This window comes from Sarcophilus harrisii, chromosome 2 (assembly GCF_902635505.1).
Source record: "Sarcophilus harrisii chromosome 2, mSarHar1.11, whole genome shotgun sequence".
In the NCBI taxonomy this organism is placed as follows: domain Eukaryota; kingdom Metazoa; phylum Chordata; class Mammalia; order Dasyuromorphia; family Dasyuridae; genus Sarcophilus; species Sarcophilus harrisii.
In genome coordinates this window covers 435,940,047-435,955,418 of record NC_045427.1, presented here as the reverse complement: position 1 = coordinate 435,955,418, position 15,372 = coordinate 435,940,047, and the positions used below count along the sequence as shown (strand labels likewise).

General features: G+C 36.1%; 1 long non-coding RNA gene across 2 annotated transcripts in view; it reads right to left on the bottom strand.

Annotated features, from left to right (window-relative positions):
- Positions 1–8,292: 8,292 nt before the first annotated feature.
- Positions 8,293–15,372, bottom strand: part of LOC116421725 — a 38,097-nt gene continuing 31,017 nt past the window's right edge. For both annotated transcript variants that reach the window (XR_004232220.1, XR_004232221.1), the window contains exon 6: positions 8,293–10,089. This is a non-coding gene — a long non-coding RNA (uncharacterized LOC116421725). The remainder of the gene's footprint in view (positions 10,090–15,372) is intronic.

Here is a 15,372-nt window from a genome sequence, read left to right as displayed (position 1 = left end):
CCCAACATCTCTTCTCATTATGTGGCCAAAGTATTTAAGCTTCAACTTTATTATTTGACCTTCCAATGAATAGTCTGAGTTAATTTCTTTAAATATTGACTGGTTTGATTTTCTTGCTGTCCATGGGACTCTCAAAACTTTTCTTCAGCACCACAATTGAAAAGGGATGATTCTGCAACAGCATTCCTTATCATCCTGTTCTCACAGCTACTGGGAAAATTACAGCTTTGACTACATTTACATCTCTGTCAACGAGGTGCTTTCTCTGCTTTTTTGTATGCTATTAATATTTACCAAAGATTTCCTCCCACAGAACAAGCATGTTTTAATTTCATGGCCATAGTCACCATCTGCAGTGATCTTTGAGCCTAAAAACACAAAATCTAACACTTTCTATTTTTTCTCTCTCTATTTCCTAGAAGTGTTATAACCAGTTGACATGATCTTAGGAGTGTTTTTTATGATAAGCTTTAAAGCCAGCTTTTATATTTTCTTCTTTCACGTTCATCAACAATTACTGTTCTTAATTATTCTTCATTTTCTACATCAGAGTGGTATCTGAGATCGTTGATATTGCTCCTCGCAAACTTAATTCTGACTTTTAATTTGTCCAATCTGGCATTTCACATGATATGCTCTATATGTAAATTATATAAAAAGGTGACAATAGGCCGCTTTATCATAGTTCTTTTCCAATCTTAAAACAATCATTTATTCCATGTTGAGTTCTCTTTTTTTGCTATTTTTAGATAGTATTTTATTTTTCCAAATACATGCAAAGATAGTTTTCAACATTCATTTTTGTAAAATCTTGCGTTCCAAATTTTTCTCCCTCTCCTTCACTTTTCCCCCTCCCCAAAATAGTGAGTAATCTGATACAGGTTAAATATGTGCAATTCTTCTAAACATATTTCCATATTCTTCATGCTGAGCAAAAATAATCAGACCAAAAGAAGAAAAAAGACAAGAAAGGGGAAAAAAGAAGGAGACAAACAAGAAACTATGCTTTGATGCACATTCAGTCTCCATATTTCTCTCTCTGGCACTTTTAATCACAAGTCTATTGGAATTGTCTTGAATTATCTCATTGGTGAAAAGTTATGTCCATCAAAGTTGATCATCTTGTTATTGTGTACAATATTTTTTTGTTTCCACTCACTTCATTTAGCATCAATTCATATAAGTCTTTCTAAGCCTTTCTGAAATCAGCCTGTTCATCATTTCTTACCAAACAATAATATCACATTACATTCATATACCATAACTTGTATTCTATCATGCCTCAACTGAGGGGCATCCATATAATTTCTGATTCCACTACAAAAAGGACAGCTACAAATATTTTTGCATATGTGGGTCTTTTTCTCTCTTTTATGGTCTCTTCGGAATATAGATCTAGTAGAGACTTTGCTAGATCAAAAGGAATGCACAGTTTTATGGCCCTTTCGTCATTTCACAACTCTATCACAACACAAAATTTTAATCTTTTCCAGTCCAGTGGCCATTGTGTAGGCTTTCAAATTTTCTGATATGTTGAGTGCAGCACTTTAACAATGTCATCTTTCAGTATTTTAAATGGTTCAACTGGAATCACCATCATAAATGTAATGCCAGAGAAACTGAGCAAGACAGAGATTAGAGAACAATTTAATAGTTTATTAAATGGGAGAGATTTACTGGGACCAAATGATCCCAGAGCTGAATGAGACTATTGTCTCAAAGAATCCAGCCCTGAATGGTGGATAGCAAAACTCTTTTATGGGTAACAAGAACAATGACATAATAGGGGAGGTACCTGAATGGGGATAACCTAATGGGGGAGGCACCTAGCATGAAATAATGGAGGGAGGTACTGGAGAGGTTACTGATATTCTAATGATGTTTAAAATGGATAGACCTTTATCCTGTCAAACATTAAGAAGGAATGATTATAGCCTAAAGATATAAAACCTTTATCTCATCAAACATTAAGAGGGAAAAGTTATAACCTGAGGCAGAGTAACTAAATAGGACAATTGGGAAACTGGGTCAGGACATTAAAAGAGAACTGTGGCACAACATTCCACACTCTTTCTCTTCTAACTATTCAAATCTTTGAATTACCTTCCTCTAGAAGGTCTTAGCACCATAATTTTGACCAACCCTATGTGAAGTAAATAGATCAAATAAAAATCAAAATAAAGCTAGAACAATGAAGGACTTATAGCAAGGTCAAGTCTCTCCCTGATAACCCCTGAGTTAATCAGCAATACACAAAGTTCCTTATTGCAATCATGTGAGGTTCTCTGTAGTTGGGGAGCGTATGGACAATTCATTGTGAGTTAGGTCTGTGGTCATTTGTGCATGACTCAGTCTCTGCTTACAGAGCAGCAGGGCTCAAGACAGTTGTGCCGCCCATTCAGAGGGGCAACCTGCTTCAGGGGAGAAGGCTGAGGCTTGAAGTAGCTCCACCTGATCCTGCCCAGAGGAACAGACAAGGCTGCAGAAAGGATCAGATTTCTGAGCAGATTATGCACAGTTAGACCAAGGCAAGCAAACCCCAAACTTTTAAGGGCCTGAACCCTTTTAAGTACACTGAAATACTAATTAAGGACCTGGGGTAACAGGGGTGGAGAAACACATCAGAGAGACTGCCAGTCCCAAGACAGGTATCCGATTTCTGGTTGTTTCTAAAAAAATCATTCCCCAAACTGAGTCTGCCAGGGAATTCCAACAGAATAAGGGATTTCAAAGTAGCTTGCTATTTCCTTCTCCCGTGGATCAGTCACCTTTTGTCAGAACTCTCAATCATGACTTGTTCCTTTTGAGCATAACTCATAGTTTGCAAGTCTTCCATGACAAGGCAGTAATCCAGGAAGAAAAAAATAGCAGCTTCTAGCATTTGCATATCACTGAAAATGTGTCCTGGACTACACTAAAAACTTTACAAATATTATCTCATTTGATCATCACCACAACCTTGGGAATCAGGGTTTATAATTCCCCCATTTTGCAACTGAAGAAACTGAAGCAAAGAGACTATAAGTGACTTGCCCATGGTCTCATACCTAGTAAATGTCTGAGTCAGGATATGAACTCAGGTCCTCCTAGCTCCAATTCTAACTTTTCCCTGTGACACCTCATTTTGATTAGGATGATCAGTCATAACATCAACTAGCACAGAGATTTAGGGGAAAATAGATCATAGACCTAGGAGGGTTAAGACTATCCAGTGATGAGACTCATTTAGAATAATACAGGTGAAACTGGGGAAATGGTTATATATCTAGCCATAACTGAATGCCTGTTTGTCTTGTTTAATTTTGTACTGTTTGTCTTGAATGTAATTGCATTTGTTCGTAGATGCATGTATTTTTCAAAAATGATTACACTTATTAGATTATCGTGTTATTACTTTTTATTTTGTATTAACATTATATGTTTTATAACTTCATTTATTTTAACTTTATTTAGTTTTTTGTGGTCTATCATTCTATTTAGTAGGTCTACCAATGTTGTTTATGCTTATTTGCTTTTATTTCACGGACATTTATGTGCTCATCATTATGAAATATGCATTTATAATATATTTTGCATTTAATTTGCATGTTATTCTATTTGAAGCAGATTGCCTAATGTTCCTCTGCATTTTGCTATGTTTTTTCAATACTATTATTGATTATTGTAGTTCTCATATACAAAATGTTCTGAGATGATTTTATAAGATGTTAACTTTTGTTCTAATTTTTGGTGCTATTATACAACTGCCAAGTCTATTATAACTGATTTTTTTTCAGGAAACTGCAAAATTTCAAATATCTGGGAGAAATGTAACTATTCAACTCGGATGTGTTGGGTGCAAAGCCCTTTGTGATTTATAACGCTTTCCAGTTTCAGAATAGAGGAAACTAATAGGAGATGAGCCCTGGAATATGAAGAAATAGCATAATTTTGACACATAATTACTGGTTTGTATGACCATGTAAGGATATAAGGGGAGAGGAAAAGAGGAGGACAAATAATGACTGCAGAATGTTCCATTTTTAGTGCTCTGAGGGGGTGACCTCTTCATGAACTAACAAAGAGGACAGTAAGTGGGGGTGGCAGATGGGTTGTCAGGCTTTCATTCCCAACAGGTAAAATAAGGAAAACCCTTTTAGAAAGAATAGGTAGGATTTATTCCATCCCTGCCTTACTTTTACTTAATTTTGTGGTTTTAAAAAAATTGACAGAATACTGCTTCTAGTGAATTTTTAAATATGAATTGCGTAAACATATGTTGTTCTTTGTCCTACCTTCTCGAAGAGGACCATGACTTTAGGAAGATGTTGCCAAGACATGCAAGTGAATTGGATTTAAATAAGGATGGGATGTGTAAAGTCACCACCCTTACTTTCTCCTCCAGAGCCATCTGGGTCCAATGGCAAGAAACAGATTATGATATCATGATCATGATAACTGGAAATGGTCCTGGATCCTATAGGCAAACTTGGTCTTTTTAAGCTAAGGTCTTTATTGGATCTCAGTTTGATTGAGGCAATGCCTGTTCAGTACTTAAAACTAGGTGAGGATTGAGGCAAAGAATGTCCTCTTTTACCTAGTCAAAAAAAATCTGGGAGAATCAAGCTTTCTGGTAAAAACAGAAACAATTGCTATTTACATTCACTCTGAGTTAATCAGGGCCCAAAAAATGACCAACTGGAGCTTGTTCTGGCATTTATTGTTGGCCAAATCAATGAAAACCAGAGTAATTTGGGTTTAAGGTTTAGTCTTTAAGAAAGAAATCTAGTCCTTAAACCCCAAGATATCCTGGAAGGTTTCATCAGTGTGGGTTTTTTTTATGTAGATTCCTTTGGGCAGAGAACTCAGAGGCAGGGACATGATACTTCATGGATACAGAAGAAAGGGAAAAAGGAAAGGAAAGAAAGGAGGGAGAGAGGGAGAAGGAGGAGGAGAAAATAGGACAGGGAGATTAAAGGGAGAGGGAGAGGAAGAGGGAGAAGGGGAGAGGAAAATAAAGAAAAAATATGCTTCAAGCTATACTCAAAAGTGTCTTTCATGTCTCTCTGCAGGTGGATAGCAGTTTTCATCATGAGCCCTTTAGCATTTTCATAGATCATAGTACTGATCAGATTAGCCACATTTTTCACAACTGATTGTCATTAAAGTGTTACTATTACTATGTACAATGTTCACCTGGTTCTGTCCTATTCATTATTCTCCAGAGATCTTAGATGTTTAACTTTTCTGAAATTTTGTTCACCTCCTTTATTATTTAATGGTTAGATTTATCTAGATTTTTGAGGGAAAACTTCTAGGTTTGCTGCTAGTATAGTTCTACTGTGGTTCCTCCTGTAACTCATTTGACTTTTCCTTCTAAAATTTGTAAGTTGTGCCATTTGGAGCATATATATTCCATATGTTATTACTTCATTTTCCATAGTTCCTTTTAACAAAATGAAATTTTCCTGATCATCTTTTTTAATTTATTTTTGCTTTTGCTTTGTCTGTGACCATGATTCCTAACCACTGCCTTTTCACTTCAGCTAAGTCATATTAAATTCTATTCCAATCTCTTATTTTAATTCTATATCTGTTTTTCTGTTTCAAGTATTTTTCTTATAAACAACACATTGTTAGAGTCTAATTTCTAATACATTCTGCTATCCTTTTCCAATTTATGAATAAGTTCATTCCATTCACATTTAATTTGCAATGAGTAACTGTTTTTCCCCCCCTCCATCCTATTCTCTTCTATTTAGCCTTTTTTTTACTTGTACCCTCCTCAAAAGTCTGTTTTGTTTTTCACATCACCATCCTTAAACTACCCTTCCTCTTATCATCTCCCCACTAATTTCTCTTAACTAAGATGAATTTAATACATCAATTGTATGTATATATATATATATATATATATATATATTCCCTCTTTGAACTAATTCCATTAAAAATTGCCTACCCCCTTTCCCAATTTTCCCCTTCATTGTAAAAATGCTTCCTTATTCTCCTCTTTTATATGAAATAATTCCTCACATTCTTCCTCTCCATTTCTCCTTCTTCTAGTATATCTTTCTCACACTTTCATGTTTTTGGAATCATCTCAACATAATAAATTCACATCCATACCTGCTGTATATGTTGATTGCTTCTAAATGCTCTAATAATGATAAAAGTCTTGGGCATTACATGCATCATCTTCCCATTCAGAAATGTAAAAATTTTAGTCTAAATAGCTGATGTGATTTTATCATGAATTATGTGAGTCTTTCCTTCCATTATTTTTTCTTTTTTTATTCTTTTGTATTTGAATATAAAATTTTCTGTTCAGCTCTGGTCTTTTCATCAGAAATGCTTAAAAATATTCTATTTATTAAAATGCTCACTTCCCCCAAATTTTGGAGGATTGTACTCAGTTTTGTTAGGTATGTCATTCTTGGTCGTAATCGTAGCTCCTTTGCCTTCCAGAATCTTATAAGCCTTCCATTAAAGTATATTCCTTTAAAGTAGTACTTACTAAATCCTATGTGATCCTATTTCTCCATTGTATTTGAATTATTTCTTTGTGGTAGCTTTCACTATTTTCTCTTGAAGAGAGAACTCTCTTGGGAGTTCTAGAAATCATCTATAATATTTTTTGACAGTTTTCTTTTAGGGATCTCTTTCACAGGACGATCAGTAGATTTTTTCAATTTCTATGCCCTCAATTTCTTCTTTCCCTTTCTGATTTTTAGGAGTTATTTTCTTGAGCATTTTTATAACCCCTTTGCCATTTGTCCAATTCTGATTTCCAAGGAGTTATGTTCTTTCCCATTTTCGTGCCTCTTTAACCAAATTGTTAATTCTCTTTTCATAATTTTCTTGTATGGCTCTCATTTCTTTCCCCAAATTTTCCTCTATTACTCTTATTTGATATTTGAATTTATTCTTTTGCTCTTCTTTAATCTCTTTCTTTAGCTCTTCTGGGTATTCTTATTGGGTTTGTGTCTGATCCAGATTTTACTTTGAGATTTTTTGTTGTGAATGATTTCAAGTCATTGTCTCCTTCTGAGTTTTTGTCTTGAGCTTCCATATCACCAAAGAAGTTTTTCGTGGTCAGGTTTCTTTTTGTTATTTCTTATTTTTCTAGGTTTCTTTTTGTTATTTCTTATTTTTCTAGCCTATTTCTTGACTTTTGACTTTGTTAGAGTTGGATTCTCCTCACCTTTGTGGGGATGGCTGGCCTAAATTTCTATAGTTCAATCTGAAGAGCCCCTCTGGTCTGCACTTTCTTCCTTGCCCAGGTAAGTCTCTGATGACCTCATGATGGCAACTGCTCCTGTCTTCCCTGGAATAGCATCCCAGAACTATATTATAGGCTGCAGAGTTGCCAAATGTCTCCCAATCCTGCATCTAGTGTTAGCACAGGGGTCCCTTGGACTCTCTGACCAGATGTTTAGTCCCTTTACCATCCCTGTGTGTATTTGCCATGCCTGGTGCTCCTGCAGTTATTACTGCAGCTGCTACCTCCACAGTACCTCTGGCCAGTTCCCTACACAGGGTAGATCCTTAGATTTTTTCTTTCTGTCTTCCTAAGCTGCCTTGGGCTGGAGGGAAAGACTCCCACTTAGAAATTGATTGGGAATTTTTCTTGATGCTTTTGGAGGAGGTTTGGTAGGAGTGACCCTTCACTCTACCACACTAACTCTACCTTCAGGTGGCAAATTTCATTCAGCTACCAAGATTGCATAGCCTACTCTGTCACAGCTCAGGACCTCCAAGCTCAAACTTTGTTGTAGCTTTAGGCTTTGGGGTAGGCAGAATAACAGGTATGTACCACCAGGCCTAGATTCTCTTTGAGACCTAACACAGAATTCTTTTCTTTATTACAAACTGTGGCTTTGGGAGGAGCCAGAATTTTCCTAGGTCACTGACAAACCCTGCAATAATTGTTTCCTCCAAAATTTTAATACTATATTCATAATACAAACTAGAATTAATATAGTAAGGATCTCTATGACATTTCATATTGAGTAGAATTTATAAGCATACATGAATACTATAAGCATATATTTTTTGTTTCAAATTTGCTCCAGGAATTGCTCCCAAAGAAATACCTCTGTTCTAAGGGCCTCAGGTTAGCGACTACTGCTGCAAATCTTGTCACCTTAAAAACTGACTTATTCAAGATGTAGTCCATGAGTCACTGTGGTCTCACAATCCTAGATGGGATGGGGATAGGGATAAAGATTTTTTTAAAAAAAAACCTCTCTTTGGACTGCAAGAGACATTAGACTGCAGACAGTTAGAACTGGGGTATTATTATAAAACTTTATTATTTTACAATTAGGAAAACTGAAGCCAAAGGGGAAATGATTTGTTCGGGTTTGCTGAGGAAATAAGTAACATGGCTGTGGTCCTAATTTCCTAATTCTTAGTCCCAAAGGGGCAGTGTGGTACAATGGATAGGGTACCAGATTAGGATCCATGTGGCTTTGAACTTAAAGAACCATGTCAATGATATGAAGAGGCTTTGTGGCAGTGAATAGGCATCTTGTCATTAGAGACATATTCAGTGGCAATCATCCAGAAATCTACATTGAGGGAAAATTACCTCTGAAGAAATTACCATTTTTTAAATGTCTGTATGGAAGGTGGAGGGGGTCAAAGACTAACGATATTCTCTACAGTACAAATGACCCTGGGTATGATAGCTGACTTCTCATACTAACCTCTCCTCCATCTAGAGGAAGTCACTTCTGTGTCTTTACTGATTCAACATCTCTTATTCGTTCAATTATACTATGTGTGTGCCCATCTACACATATGTGTTAGTCAAAAATTTTGCATTTCTGTGCTCTTTATGAGTATGATCGAATCATTCTTGTTCCTTTGGGGTATCTACTCTTTTCACTGATGGTATGCGTATCTATGGGAGAATAGACCCCAGGATTAAGGGAGAAAAATTGCTACTTTTTTTCACTATACTATTTCATTAAATGTCTTTTTTTAAAATTTGATTAATTATGGTCTCTGTCCAGTAAAAACAAATATAGTAAGGCTCATCAGGTAGCTTGTTATGAGACAACCCATGTGAATTGGAATGTGCCCTCAGATGTCACAGAGATGGCAAAAATTAGGCCAAGGGAGGATGGGTGACTTTCCTAAAGAAGTCTTGATAGTAAGTAACAAAGAAGGGATCTTCTTTTGGTCTTTGGATTTAAACAATAATAGCCTCATCTCCTTCCAAGAACAAGATTTTATCCAGTAAGATCACATAAATAATGGGGTGAGGTCAGTCATTCCCTGTAATATGTGCCCATGCTCTGGACCTTAGCACTTAGCACAGTGCATTAATAACAGTGTTTTAATAAATGGTTTTTGATCCATTTATTATTGATGTTGATCTAAGGATGACTGTAGGAGGCTCCCATGAAAGAAGATTAGCTGAGACTCCAGACTCTTAGCTAGATGCAATTGGTCTCAGAATAAGAAAATAGCTAGACTATGTGATATCAGTTGCTCACAAATTACCCACTACTCACCTCCTTTATAATAGTTCCTTTTCTCATTTTAACCTCCAGGAAAAGGGGAATTTCTGGACAATTCTTTATAATTTTCCTCCTGACGCTGAAAGTGATATTGTTATTCAGCATATCCTTGCTCTATGTCCTCCAAAAGCAAAAAATAAAGAGGTAAGTGGAGGTTTGTAACCTGTGATTGATCAACTGGGAACTGAGGGAGGAAGGCCCTAGAACCCAGTCACCACCAGTCCAAAGAAGCTACCACCAGAGTGGTTCAGGTATCTCAGTCTCAGAGCAATAGCTGGGCAGGGGTAGTGTAAGGGAAGGGAAGAGAAGCTACCCTTTGCCCAAGGTCTCCTGGATTTCCCAACAGTCCCTGGAATCCTCACCATGGCTCTTAGCTCTTAGCTCTTAGAGAAGTTTTAGTAGAGGGATGGGGGCTGGAAATGGTAGCCTGGGGCAGAGATACATAAGGAGTGGGATGGATGGTATCTGAATGTGTGTTTTATCTCTGATCTCCATTTCCTTCTACAGTTTCAAAGGCTGACTTCTTCATCCCACGTTTCAGCTTCAGCTTCCTTCTGCCTTCAAGCAGGGTATTGACCTAGGACTGAAAAACCAACAAAGTATTCTCCACCCCATTTCTCTTTGGAAAGGACAGCTGGCCCCAAGTTCACCCCTGAAGGCCTCTGGTCCAAGAGCTGTGCCAGAGCAAGTAATTGGTCTTAGCCTCCCAGCATTGACACCCCAGCATCCACATTCTCTGCAGGGCAGAAGGGATGTGACCACCAAGCTCTGATTCTTGAAGTTTCTGCTACTGCTTCTTTCTGATTAGCAAAAAGGAGAATTATCCAGTTGCACAGCCCACCCAGTCATTTTGCACAGCTACCTATGGGTTGCTCAAATGTCCCATGGCTCCTTATCTTTCATTCTTTAAAAACAAAAAAACAACCAACCCAAAAAACCTGATGTCTTTTCTTTTTTACATCAATTTTATTTCCCAATATGATCTCCCTTCTCTCACCCACTCAGGTAGCCATTCTTTACAATAAAGAATGAAAAAGAGGGGGGGGGGGGGAGAAACTAATTCAGCAGAGCTAACCAATGCTTAAACCAAAACTGACATATTTGTAGTATCACATACCTATAGTCCCACCCACCCACCCACCTCTGCAAAGGATGCAGGAAGGTTCTTTCTCATATCACCTCATCAAGGCCAAGTTTGAGCACTGAAATCACAGCACTCACTTTCAATCCATTGATATTTCTCTCCATTTATATTGTTATGTTCATTTGTATATTTGATTAATTTTATGTCTTTCCATGCTTATTTTTATAGTTCACAATCTTTGCTTATCACATTGCAGAAATATCATTATATTTATGTATAACAATTTATTTGGGCATATTTTGCTTTTAGTTCTTTGCTCTACAGGAAAAAATGGCTCTTCCAGTCAATTATTGACATCTTTGCCAATTTGTTGAGCATGAGTAAAACTTCACATTTATTTTGATTTTCATTTCATTTATTAATATGATTTGGAGCAATTTTCCTATGTTTATTCATATATTAAAATATTTTTATTGTAATTCTTTTGAGAATTGTTTATATTCTTTGGTCAATTTTCTATTGAAAATGGCACATACACATATATATACGAACATATATGTATATATACGTGTGTTAATTCTTTATCAAGTTTTTACCTTTCATATCTGCCATTAAACACTTCATCAATCTGTTATTTTTCTTTTATGTAAAATAATATTTAAATGAATACTATTTGCTTCGAATATATACATATATAAAATATATATCGAGATATACATATAATGTATATGTGATGTTTTGTGACACATTTATTTATTTTCATATTATCAAGTACATCTATCTTGATCCTAATAATTATTTTGTTAAATAAAAAAGTATCTTCCCCAAAAAGTCAATCTTATTTCATTTTTTTCATTTAAAAATTATTTTATTATGCTTGTTTATTATCCAGCTGAGATTCAACATGGTATCTGATACATGTACTTTATCCCCATTCTCTACCTAAACCTTCTTTTGTACCTTCCAGAATTTTAAGATGGCTTAATTAGAAGTTCCACCAAATAACATATTAACAATGATCATTCGCATCTTTTTGTGAAATTAGAAAATCTGTGAAATTTCCTTTCACGGTAAGCCTTTTCCTTTTTTCACTCCTTCCATCTTCTAATACTAACTGAGGCCTTCTAAGTAAGCCATCTTAAAATTCTTCTTGACTTACAACACTTGTAAGTACTGGGTTTTCTTTCTTTCCTAATCCCTTATTTCCTGATTGTGGTGGGAATGTCAGAATATTTCTTACTAACTTACCATCATTCAGCAACTTTCTCTCCTTTAAGGTTCACTCTATCCAAATATATTACCCAATCCAGATCCTGGTTTTATTTATTAACAATCCACCCAAAACAGTCTTTTCTTTCTTTCTTCAATGAGTTTAGTGCCCAGCCAGCAGTTCTTCTCTGTTCTCCAATTTCGTGCTCAGACTAAGGCATTTCAACATACATTTTTATACACCTCTCAAGGACCCTAATTTCTCAATTCTCCTTAATCTATTCATTTCCCAATTCCTTCATTCCCTTTCAGTTACACACAGAAATATTCACACCCCTTGGTCTTGCCCTCACCCCAAATGTTTCATTTCCATATTCATGAACATTGAAATGCCTTTTATCTCATCATGCTATTTTTATCGCTTCATCTTTTCTATGCTTCATAACCCTTGTTCTATATCTTCACTCACTCCATCCCTCAGTCCTTTCCCAGAACATCATCCCTGCACTGGTTATACTCTTCTTTTCCCATTTCAGCTCATAGGGGGATCAATTCAATTCTACACCATTTTGCATACTGTGAATCCTTGCCCTGTAGTGCTAATGCTAAGCATGATTTTTCAATCCCCAAACTTGGATTATTTCCACCATTCACTATTTTCATTCCTATTCATATGCTATGGAACAGACATGAAAGAAATCATGAATTCTTGTTGATTATATCTATTGCAAATTTAGAATCTACTTTTCCTTAATACATTCACTATCCTACTCTCTACAATGACTGTTACAACCTTCCCATTTCTCCTGCATAATGTCCCCTTACCTACTTCTCAGCTTAAGATGTAGGGATATAGTGCAGCAAACAAACTGAGGACATTAACCTAAATTCCCTCTGCCTTCTTCCTCATTTCACATCACTCAAACATTTTTTGACCATCTCCATTCCATTTGTGGCATAAATAGGCAGTTCTTTTCCTCATTAAGATCAACCTCCTTGACCCCCAAAACCTTTCATCTTCTGCAGATTATCACTATCATCCCCTTTCCTTCTCTCTCTCTGTGTATGTCTGCTCTCTGTCTCTGACTCTCTCTGTTCCCCCTCTTTTCTCTCTTCAATTACTCTCTGTCTCTTGGCTTCTTTACTTTACTTATAAGCATGCACATGTCTCCACCTTTTCAAACCCTCACATGACCCATTTATCCCTTTTAGGTATTGTCTATAACTTTTCTCTTCTCAGCCAAAAGCCTTGAGAAAATCATTTAGAATTGATTCCTTCACTTCTCTTCTTAACTCTACAATCTGGCTTCCACTTTCCGCATCCAAATAAAACTCATCTCTCCAAAGTTACTGATATCTTAACTCCCAATCTAATGGCCTTTTTCCAATTCTTATCTTTCTTGATCTCTCTACATTATTTGACACTATTGATCACCTGTTCTGCAGGATACATTCTCCTCTCTACAATTTCCTTGACACTACTCAACTCTGGTTGTTCTATCTGTCTGACTGCTCCTTCTCAGACTCTACTAATTCTTTGTTTCTGTTACTATCCATGAATATTCTTCAAGGCTCTGTCTTAGATTTTTTTACTTTTTTTCCTCTAAATTATTTCACTTGGTGACTTCATCAGCCCCCATGGATGCAATTACCATGCCTATGAAGATGCTTCCCAGATCTGTGTATCTAGTCCTAGTCAGTCTCTCTCTCTCTCTCTTAACATCAAATCCCACATCACCAACTGCCTTTTGAACACCTTAAACTACATGTCTCTCATGGGAATTTCAAACTCAACATGTCCCAACAGAATGCACTATCTTTTCCTAAAATCCTGTTATTTGGCATTTAGAGCTTTTTATAAGCTGACCTTTTTATACACCTTTCTGAACTTTTTACACTTTATTCCCCACTTCATACTCAAATTCATTTATATTGCTATACTTGCTGTTCCTCACACATGACACCCTATTTCCTATCTCCATCCCTTTGTACTTCATACCTCCCTTGCCTCAAATTCTTTCCTTGCTCATCTTGGGTTCTTAGTGTCCCTGGTTTCTGTCAAGATTTTTATTGTTTAACTGCTTATAATTGCTGCAAATGAATCAAAGTTGTGTTCAACTCCTTGTGAATACATTTGGGGTTTCCTTAGCAAAGATCTTGAATGATTTGTCATGTCCTTCTCCAACTCATTTTACAGCTGAAGAATCTAAGGCAAACAGAGTTAAGTTGGCCAGAGTCATACAGGTAATAAGTATCTGAGGCCAGATTTGAATTCTGGTCTTCTTGAGCTCAAACTAGAGCTCTATACTGTGCCACCTCGCTGTCCTTCTCTCAAAATACAGTTCAAATATTGCTTTACACAAAAGGCCTCCTCTTTTTTTAATCTTCCCCAATTACCAAATCCACCCATTTCCAAGTACACCTCACTTCGCCATAGTTTACTTCCCCAGTTATTCAAATGGTTCAGAAAAAGTAAAGTAAAGCATTTGTGTTTCATTTTCTTCAAATTTATAAGTTCCAAGAGGGCAAGAATTATGCCATATCATAATAAATACTTAGCAAACACTTGTTGAAGGGATTAATGAATAAATAAGAGTTTCAATTTTATAGCACATTATCTTTTTTTGCAAAATCTTTTTTTTTCTAGGCACAACATCCCTGTAAGGTAGATAGATATAATAACGCCTTTTTAGAGATGAGGAAACTGAGGCCAAAAGAGAAGATATTACTAGCCCATTGGTCCCACAGCTTATATTGAAACTCAGATCATTTGACTCCAAATGCAGGAATTTTTGATCCAACTAGCTTTCTCTAAAGTAGCATCATCAGTTGGGATCAATGTGACTATTAGATCGCAGAAACCTTGACATCAATTAAGTTACAAGACAATCAGATAAAGAATATTATTTAGCTTCTTATTTTAAAAATTATGCTCCCCATGGAAGGAAATAAGAATGTTTAATTTAAAGAAATTTGCATAATTCCACACTTGATTACATGGCATTTTTCCTTTCATTTCCCCTTTTATTTATCTTCTTTCCTCTCTAACACTATAGCTGGAAGCTATCTAGATTACAAAATTTTCTACAATGTAGTCCCAAATACTGGACAGTCCTCAAAACCAAGTCAGTAACAGGAAAATCAGAATAGAACTGGGAAAGCAACGGAGAATGAGCACAGTCCCTCTATCTGTGCTAGTCAATCTGGATGATTCTCTGATACTGCCTAAAAGGGATGGAGCCAATAAAATCTCTCATCATGTTAGGGCATGATGTTCATAAATAATTAGACTCTGACTATGACGGTATCTATAATTGAAAAAGAAGAAATAAATATGTTCCTTTTTTTGGTGGTTGTTTAGGTTTGGGAATTATTTTTAACCATAGCTTGAAAAATGGTATAATAATGGTCTTCAAACTCCCATATCCCTAGGGTCTACCTCAGATCCAAAAAAGAGTTTGGGACTTGATGAGAGAGGAAATGATCCTTTAATCTCTATGTTCTCAGGTCCATAAGGTTTTCTCTAGCTACTGCACAAGAGCTACCCTTTTCCAAGATTTTTGGTTCTGTTTG